Consider the following 9,693-nt stretch of genomic DNA (forward strand, 5'->3'; position numbering starts at 1 on the left):
ACAGGCCGTTGCGGAAATGGGACAGGTCTAGCCCTCGGAGCCGCTCCCCCGTCGCCCAGCAACCGAGGGACGCTGCTAGAGCTAATGCTAATGCTAACACGCTCCGCGCAGATTACGCACACGAATCAGTAAAAAGAATACGCACAGGTCATCAAACTGTCGGATTTTGTGACCAAATTATTTTAATAATTCACATCCAAATCTTATGGCCAAAAACGAAAATGTATGTTTAACTTTTGCAAAACAAAACGGCTATATTTAAGGGATACATCTTAAATAGACTAAATTATCTTAAAGTTTACAAAAACTATGATGAGATATGCATTACTAAATATTATCATTATTAAGGATTTGTAAAGAAAGAAAGACATCTCTCCTGAGAAAAGCTGGTTTATTAAACAATCCAAGGAACTTCTGGAAATACTTTCATCATAATATGAAGTCAAATATTAAACCCATTACACACACTCTGCATTAACAGGTTAGTACAAACAGCTGTATGTCAGTAAATCTCATTGTGTTCCCTTTTTGCTGAAGCAAGTGACAATCAAAAATGAACAAAATATCTTTGCCAAATATGATCATGTGGAATACCACAGCTTATCTGCAGTACAATAGTACATTCTTATAGTACATGTAATTAGTTACTATCAAAAGAGACACCAAATAAATGGCACATTTCACCATAAATCAAATGTCAGTACAGACTGAAAAACATTCAGAAAAACTTATGAGCAGATGTTTTCATTTCTGTCTCACACACTTGTTCAGATCATATGAGACTCTGGACCTCCTCCTCAGAGACTCTGGACATGGACATTGGAGACATGGACATTGGAGACATGGACATTGGAGACATGGACATTGGAGACATGGACAGTGGACTTGGACCACTCAGTCTGATGTGTCTCTCGTCTTCTGGAGGAGGAAGAGCAGAATGGGTGTTAGGTCTGATTGATTCAAAGTTCTGTCCTGCAGAGTGAAAACCTGTAATGACACACACATTAAGAAAACTACAACACTATTAGAGGAAAATAAGTTTGACAGAGCATGCAGCCCCAAAGAACACCTGGACTCCCCCCGCACTATTTACATTTATTATTATTTATTTATACGCAAGGGAGTGAGAAAAACAATTCTTTATATGTTTTTCGTATGAAGAATTGACAATAAACAATTTTAACGTTGAACTTAAACTTTGATGTACATTCAGATTCAAAGGCAGTTTATATCTGAAACAGCTAAATGAATAGAGGAATCCCACACATTTGAGAAATGCATATTTTCACAATTTAAAATCATAATTTCAACATGAGCATGATTCATTTGCAGCTCTTATTATTAGTAGAATTTTCAATGTAACATGCCCCATACCTAATCGTTGGCAGGAGTCTGGGTCAGCACCTCCAGCTCAGTGTTGGCTTTACTTTGTCATCTGCATTTGACCCATTTTATGAATCACAAGCATCTTGTCAGCCAACAGTTCTGTGGCCCCTGCAGTGTGCCGTGTCCTCATACTGGAGGCTGCAGATGAGAAAAGAAAATTCGTAATGTAAAACAGATTTCTCATTGTTATAACATTAGATGTGACAGACCTAACAGACACAGTCAGGTCGTATCTACACCAGGTCGTATCTACACCAGTGTCTGCACAAATCTGTTAAACGAGCCTCATGTCCATCATAAATCTGACCTGTCCAGGCAGGATTATTTACTCTTCACTTTACAAACATGCACGGATTGTTAAAAGCAGATAATGTTTCCCTGAATGAAATGCACACGTTGGAGGCTGATATTATGTGATTTACAAGTAAATATGAGCTTTGATAGAGTCAGACTGAGTCTTTTCAGTTGAATGTATGAAATAATGCGTGTTTTCATCTTAACTCCGAGCTACACTGACCAACTGTTTACATGTTTACACTGTCCGTGAAAACGTGGAGTTTTCTCCTCGTAGCTTCTTTAAATCACTCTGTGGGCTTCTTTTCCCCTAACAGTAAAAACATCATTAGTGTTTGATGGAAATGTGTCCAAATATGAAAGTTTGAGCGGATTTTTCATCGCATTAGCTGCACATCACTAGGCAAACTTTAGCTCAAAACTCCGCGGTTCACGCAGTTAAAAACAAACTTATTTGACAGTTTTGTGGGAGTTATGGTCGTACTTTACGTTTACAGTTGTGTTAGTAATGATTTCCTAAAGTTAAAAGTGTTACTCACATGTTTTTCTCCGCTCTCCGGACGGGCTTTTTGCTGCGTGTTTTCGCTCCGTGTTTTCGAACATCTGACTGCCGCCGCGCGGTGCATGCTGGGATACTGAAGGCTGCGAAGGATACTCGGATGTGTCCTCCGTTCGCGGCCCCATCTCCATGGAAACGAGGCCGGTTTTAGGGCTGCATATGAAGGCTGCATGACATAAAAATGAAATGGGACAGGCCTTGTTTCACCGGAAGTGACGTATGCGGCCTTCAAACCAGCCTTCGGAGGCTGCAGCCCTCGAATTGGGACACAGCCTGTGTCTCATTTTCGTGCATGCACTACTGACTGCAGACAGCAGGGGGCAAGTTTTTTTTTTTTTAATAAAGTGTCTATTAATACTAACAGTAATGGGGGTGCTCTACATGTCTCTCTATAGTAGAATGTTCAGCAGTTCCAGAGCTGAAATACTCTAAATCAGGCGTGTCAAACTCAAATTCACAGAGGCCAAAATTAAAAACTGGGACTAAGTCGTGGGCCAAACTAAATATTTATTGTAAAATTTCAACAACATCTGCATGTTTTCTCTTCTTTCGAGACACGTATTGTTAAACCTTTTCTTATTAAAATAAATGTTTAATAATAGTTTTGCTTAAACATTGAATCCAGAACAAGCAAAATATAAAATAATAACAAAATTTTAAATAAATAATGTATCTGTAGTCTATCTGTAACCGGGAGATCAGCTCTAATACATGTTTGATATGATCTCGTGGGCCAAATATAATTATATCGCGGGCCAAATTTAGCCCCTGGGTCTGAGTCTGCTCTAAATGATTCTAGTGAAAGTGTATGGAGTTTAAAAACACCATGGAGCACTTCCTGCATTACCGCCATAAACTGTATAAAAGAAGTGGACTAAGCAAGTATGACATCACCCATAGTGTTCAGTGTCGCTCAAAAGAGGCTCCAGGAGCGAATCTGGAGTTATGAATATTATTATTATATTTTACTCACGGCAGCAGTTACAGAGAGAGGGCAACGAGATCCAAATGTGAGTCAGAAGGAGCCGGTATTATCACATGACATCACAAGGTGGAACAGAGTGTTTTCTGTTTGAGAGAAGAACAAAACACAACACCAGGTATGTTTTTTAATGAGGAAACAGTGTTGATAAATAGAAAATAGCACAATATTACTAATAATAACTTTAAACTAACTAACTAAAAGTAACTTAAAGGTGCACTGTGTAACTTTTCTGGTCATTGCTAAACAGCTCTATTTTACATTTATTCAATTACAGGTTGTTTTATAGCTCAAAAATACCTAGAAAAACAACATTTTGAATGTTTTTCCACAGATCTGACCTGTAACTTAATCTAGTTTAAGCCAGGCGTGTGGTTTTTGACCCTTTTTGAGCCGATTTTTCACTTGTGCGACTATTTTTAGGATCGGGCCGAGTTTTGGCTGCATCGTGTGTCGTGCTTCGTGTAGTAAACATGGGGTAAAGAGAACTGATTTATACCTCACGACCAGCTCCTGATCGACATTCGTAGGTCGCAAGAATATCAAACCTGTTTGAAATCCAGTCTCCTCTCGTGAGGGTTTCGCTCTGTTGAAGTAGTTCCTCGAGCCGATTTGCCAGAATCTGTCAGACTGAGAAGTAGAAGCAGGATATGACGTTGTGGAGGACGATGGCGCCGGCGAGTGTTTTGGACGCAGGACATGGAAGCGCAGCTAATCGAGCAACACAGAACAGACGTTTGGTGGAAAACTTGATGCTACTGTCAGCTTCTCCTGGAGGCAGCCTGAACAGAGGATGTTAAGAAAGAGGCTTGGAGAGTTAGAACAGGTCTCACATGTCTCTTTATTTGAGTCAGGCAGATTCAGGTCTCAAGATTCAAGTTGATTCAGCATGATTTTGCCTACGCGGCGTCTCTCAGTGCGTCAGTCGTCCTTCGACAACGCGGTCGGCGTTCCCCCACTGATGCACAGAAACACTGGGTGCCTTTTATACCAGCAGAACTGTTGAGTTAACATCTTTATGGAAAAATACACAGCACTTTTGTCCCAACACGTGTCCCATAACAGACTGGCAGATGCTAAAGGTTGGAGACACACCCCTTATCTGTCCCATATACATTCACCATTGACACTCCAAAGTCCAAAAACATACACAGCATGTAACAGGGCAAATCACAGGGCGTATTAACATATGAATGAAACTTTAAAAACACAGGGTAGAAGCCCACACTACTTACCTCCAGTTCCCTCTGAAGAACTGACAACCCGTACTGCCCACGTCTGCCCACGTCTACGCAGACATTTCTTTGACCAGATTCGTCGCCTCTTCTTTTTGGGCTCGTCTGCGCAGAGAACGGCACAAATTGCCAAGGCAGCCCGTCTGTTTTTTGCCTGGATCAGCATTGTGTCTCCGCACGTCTGTGGTTTTCTAATTCCGTGGTTTTCTTCTTTGTGGTTCTCTACTTCCGGAACAACAACTCTCAACTCCGGTCGTTATGTGAACGTACAGCGTGCACAGGCAGGTCGCATCAGAGCATCAGTTCGTACAGTGTGAGAACATGACTCGTGAGCTGTGAACTTTTTAAACCCTGCGATTTGGTCGTACAGTTTAAGCTGGGGCTGAGTGACACGACAGAAAATATCGCACAGTGTTCGCCCGGCATAAGTCTCCATGACGAGAGAAAGGTTTAATGTCAATGTGCTGTGAAACATTCCAGACAAAACACCTCAATGAAGAAAAGCGTATGACAGACCCCCCACAAACAATGCACCTTTAAGTTAATAAAAATGAAAATATATCTAAACACACACATCTAGAACAAATGTAATAAATCCAGTAAACAAAAAGAAAAAAATCAAACACTTTTAACTTTTCACATCACGAAGTTTCCACGACGATACAAGAAAATTGCATCATTTTCCGTAATATGCGGATTTGAAACACAATGTGGCATTATTTTCCTGAACATTCTGTCTCTGAAACGCTTCACACCTTGTTTAAAACGGCCACAACCAATCACATGACGCTTTCTGGAATCTGTGCTGAAGTATTGTTGTCTTTCCGTGATCGTATCTCAGACTAAACAAATGGATTTTATCTCCATTTTCCAGTGGAGCATGTGACACTTTCCACACACTCAGGTCAGACTCCACAGACTCCAGGTGACGGTCATGCATCGTGAGTGGGCCCATTGTTTTCTTCTTACCGCAGGCGTTCCACTGAAGTCAGCCGATCTTTTATGCTTTATTTTGTCACGATGAGACGACACAGCGCGAGAATGTTACAAGACTCAAACCCGCAAAGGTTTTTAAAGGGTCCATATGGCATTATTTTCAGATCTTATGTTGTTTCCTCGTCAAAAACAGACCTGGAGTTCGTGTTTTGGTTGTGATTTTAGTCCTGGTTTAGACCTGGTTTACTCCTGGTTTAGACCTGGTTTTAGTCCTGGTTTAGACCTGGTTTAGACCTGGTTTAGACCTGGTTTAGGCCTGGTTTAGACCTGGTTTAGACCTGGTTTTAGTCCTGGTTTAGTCCTGGTTTAGACCTGGTTTAGACCTGGTTTAGACCTGGTTTTAGTCCTGGTTTAGGCCTGGTTTAGCCCTGGTTTAGACCTGGTTTAGACCTGGTTTAGACCTGGTTTAGACCTGGTTTAGACCTGGTTTTAGTCCTGGTTTTAGACCTGGTTTAGACCTGGTTTAGATCTGTTTTAGTCCTGGTTTATTTATCCTGGTTTAGTCCTGGTTTAGTCCTGGTTTAGACCTGGTTTAGTCCTGGTTTAGTCCTGTTTAGACCTGGTTTAGACCTGGTTTTAGTCCTGGTTTAGTCCTGGTTTAGACCTGGTTTAGTCCTGGTTTAGACCTGGTTTAGTCCTGGTTTTAGTTCTGTTTTTAGTCTGGTTTAGTCCTGGTTTTTGTCCTGATTTTAGTCCTGGTTTACCTGGTTTATTTCTGGTTTAGTCTGGTTTTAGTCCTGGTTTTAGTCCTGGTTTAGTTCTGGTTTAGTTCTGGTTTAGTCCTGGTTTTGTCCTTGTTTAGACCTGGTTTGGTCCTAGTTTTAGTCCTGGTTTAGTTCTGGTTTAGTCCTGGTTTAGACCTGGTTTAGACCTGGTTAATTCCTGGTTTTAGTCCTGTTTTAGTCCTGGTTTAGTTCTGGTTTAGACCTGGTTTAGTCCTGATTTAGACCTGGCTTTAGACCTGGTTTTAGTCCTGGTTCAGACCTGGTTTACTCTAGATTTTAGTCCTGATTTTAGTCTTGGTTTACTCCTGATTTAGTCCTGGTTTAAGTTTGCGGCCAAAAAGGTGACGCTCCAAACTATTTTATATTGGACCTTTAAGTGTCTTGCCCAAGGACACAGCATCAGTTTGACACCAGGTGACAGTCACGAGGTTTGCAGCGTCTCTTGCGTTGTGAGCGTTTCTATTGTCTGCTTCTTACGTACGTGTTCCACTGAAGTTAGCCGATCCTTTATGCTGTTGACTATAATGACATTTCTATTATTCCGAGCGCGTTGCCTCTCGAAAAGTGCCGCTTCAAAGACGGTCGCAACAAAAGAGGAAATGGGCTTCACGCCAGCTCGCTACAAAAAAAGATAAGAAAGAAATCTGTAATTCTCATAATTTGCCAGTTGTATTTTTTTTTTTGGCCTTCTTTTAGCGTTTCTGGGAGTCAATCCTAATGCACTGAACCCACAATTTTCGCGCTTAACCATGGAATGTATTTCAGAAAAGAATCAAAAATAGATACGTTATATTTAAAGGGCCCATCTCATGCAAAGTAACTCTTTTCACATGATATCTTCTGTACATATACAAGCACAATTTGGGTTTTGGAACATCCATTACACAATAGATTTCTTGGAGACAGTCACAGACCAGGGGCTATGAAAGACCGGCCATTGCTCATCCCCCTGCCCGTCCTGAGAAAGCACAGGCTCCGCCCTCCAAACCTGACGTAGGCTCGAGACAAAAAGCATAATTGGGCAAACTTGAGTCTCTAATAATGTTCAATCAAATGAGGTCATCATAATCTGTACAGACAATCACTAAACACCAGTGGTTGTAATGACTGAGGTGTAATCGCCATTTTGTTATCGTGCAGAAGCAGAAGCATGAATATATACCTAAAAAATAGAAATAAGTTCAAATATTTGTGCAGAGAAACGCAAATCTATTACAGAAATCTTTTTTAATTGATGAACTCTTTCTTTTACAAAATATATTAGAATATTATGAACAACCTGAATCTTTAAGAAAAATGCAATTTCAACACAAAGTTTTAACATGAACTTGTATACAAACCTGGAATAAGTCAATTTTTCTTGGAAAATCCTGCACTCGGCTCCACTTTTCTCATTTTTGACATTTTTCTGATGAGGGTGTCACGGTCAACAGTCAAAACGATCGTCCTTTAAGAGCGTTCTGGAAAGAGACAAGTCTTCATTTGTGCTGCTCTGGTGGGAGGGGCCACGTACAGAGACGCTGGAGACGCTGCGATGCTAAACACCGCAGAAAATTACCAATATTTTAATAGAAAATATAATTAAAATATTTTAGTAGAAAATCAGCCGAGGGTCAGATTAAAGGTCTTGGAGGGCCGGATCCAGCGCCCGGGCCGCATGTTTGACACCCCTGCACTAGAATAAAATGAATAAATGAATGTTTATTCGGACACAGTAACACATAGAACATAAATAAAAAATGTAAATACATAGATATAACACAAAAACAAAATATTTCTAATCTATAGTAACAGGCAGAAATAAATGTTATGCTGAATTTTCCTTGTGTCTGAAAAAGGAGTGGAATGATGCCCTAAGTATGTTGTTAGTATCAATGTAACATCGTGGGACTACGTAACGTTTGTCAAACTAGAACAGGTAGAACAAGGGAGATGACATGTATATTGAAATTATATGTCGAATAATCTTCAGAAATAAACGCTGTAGTTTGCTTTTAGTTCTCTTCTTACTAGCGGTAAATTTACAGATCTAGGATCGCCATCACTGGACCCTGGTATTGTGGGAACAGCATCCTTTTCCAAAGTGTCGCTTCTGTTTCATTGTAAGTCCAGTTTTAAAATACCCGTAATTCTCAAATCAGTCTTTGGTGAAGTGTTGCTCGCAAACAAAAATATTTTTGGGGACCTTTTTGTCTATGTTCCCAGAAATAAACTTCTTAATAAAGTTCTTCTGTCTGCATGTCAAATAATTTCGACTTGCCATTGCAGCCAAATACGCACTTTCTCTATGAGGACATGGTTACAAAAAGCGTGTTTGAAGTGATAAATCACGCAGAAGAGCAGATCTGTACGTTGCAGACACAGGACGGTGTGTGAATGGAGGCGGTGGAGCGAGGCGGAGGCGTGGCGAAGCGCTTTCTGCTACGTCAAACGCGTCATAGGTGTATCTGCCGCGTCATCGTTGTAGCAGCTTTAGTTCGTCGTCACGTGGGAGGGTGGCAGAAATACGCTGCAATTTGTAAAAAAAAAAAATCTAAAAACCACTTCAGCGACACATACAAGGCCCACACATCTCTCTTAGAAGGTAGAAAGCTCTGAAAAGTTGATTTTGCAAGAGATGGGCCCTTTAACCATAGAGTGTATTTCAGAAAAGAATCAAAAATAGATACGTTATATTTAAACCGCGTAACGGATAATGGAAACGAAATTGCACTTAAACTAATTGCAAGCTGCCTCGCCACTTATGAAATATTTTGATAAATGGTCGTCGCTCGCTATTATTTACATATATTAAGCCCGTGTGGTCATTTGTGTTTATTACGGTTCATTTTCTCGACACATAATAAGATTTAAGCCAGGCTAATTAGCGAGGAAGCTAACACATCAATATAGCGTTAATTGAAGTTGAAGACCTCGGTAACCAGTACAAATGTTGATAAATGACCGTAGCTCGAGTTATTTCATACATGATAGTGATAGAATGGTTAATAATTGGATTGGCTAATTAGCAAACTAGTTAACAAACTAGCAGAATAATTGGCGACACGTTGGGGCAGTTAGAATTAGCCGCTAACATGTAAAAAAAAAAAAAAAAACATATATAAAAATGTACATGGGGTGGTGATATCATAACATATATTATTTTATTGTTACTAGGGATGTAACGATATCCAAATCTCTCAGTACAATATTTATTGCAATATTTTGGTGATTTAGTCCTGGTTTAGTTTAGTTTAGTCCTGGTTTAGGGTTTAGTCCTGGTTTAGTCCTGGTTTAGTCCTGGTTTAGTCCTGGTTTTAGTCCTGTTTAGTCCTGGGTTTAGTCCTTAGTTTGGTTTAGTCCTGGTTTTAGTCCTGGTTTTTAGTCCTGGTTTAGTCCTGGTTTAGTTTGGTTTTAGTCCTGGTTTAGTCCTGGTTTTAGTCCTGGTTTAGTCCTGTTTAGTTTTTTTAGTCCTGGTTTAGTGGTTTAGTCCTGGTTTAGTCCTGGTTTAGTTTTTGGTTTTAGTCCTGGTTTAGT

The 9,693-nt window shown here is 40.2% G+C and overlaps 1 protein-coding gene and 1 long non-coding RNA gene across 3 annotated transcripts in view; one reads left to right on the plus strand and one right to left on the minus strand.

The window, feature by feature from the left end:
- The window catches only part of fut8b (fucosyltransferase 8b (alpha (1,6) fucosyltransferase)), a 451,073-nt gene that overhangs the window by 422,344 nt on the left and 19,036 nt on the right, over positions 1 to 9,693 (plus strand). The window lies entirely within an intron of this gene.
- LOC129407607 (uncharacterized) lies at positions 582 to 2,417 on the minus strand. Its single transcript, XR_008631625.1, has 3 exons — positions 2,220 to 2,417; positions 1,375 to 1,524; positions 582 to 987 (listed from the first exon to the last, which is right to left on the minus strand). It is a non-coding gene; the product is annotated as an uncharacterized LOC129407607 (long non-coding RNA).

Source organism: Boleophthalmus pectinirostris, unplaced genomic scaffold (genome assembly GCF_026225935.1).
Source record: "Boleophthalmus pectinirostris isolate CB_2022bp ecotype Guang Dong unplaced genomic scaffold, ASM2622593v1 HiC_scaffold_13, whole genome shotgun sequence".
NCBI classification, from domain to species: Eukaryota; Metazoa; Chordata; class Actinopteri; order Gobiiformes; family Gobiidae; genus Boleophthalmus; species Boleophthalmus pectinirostris.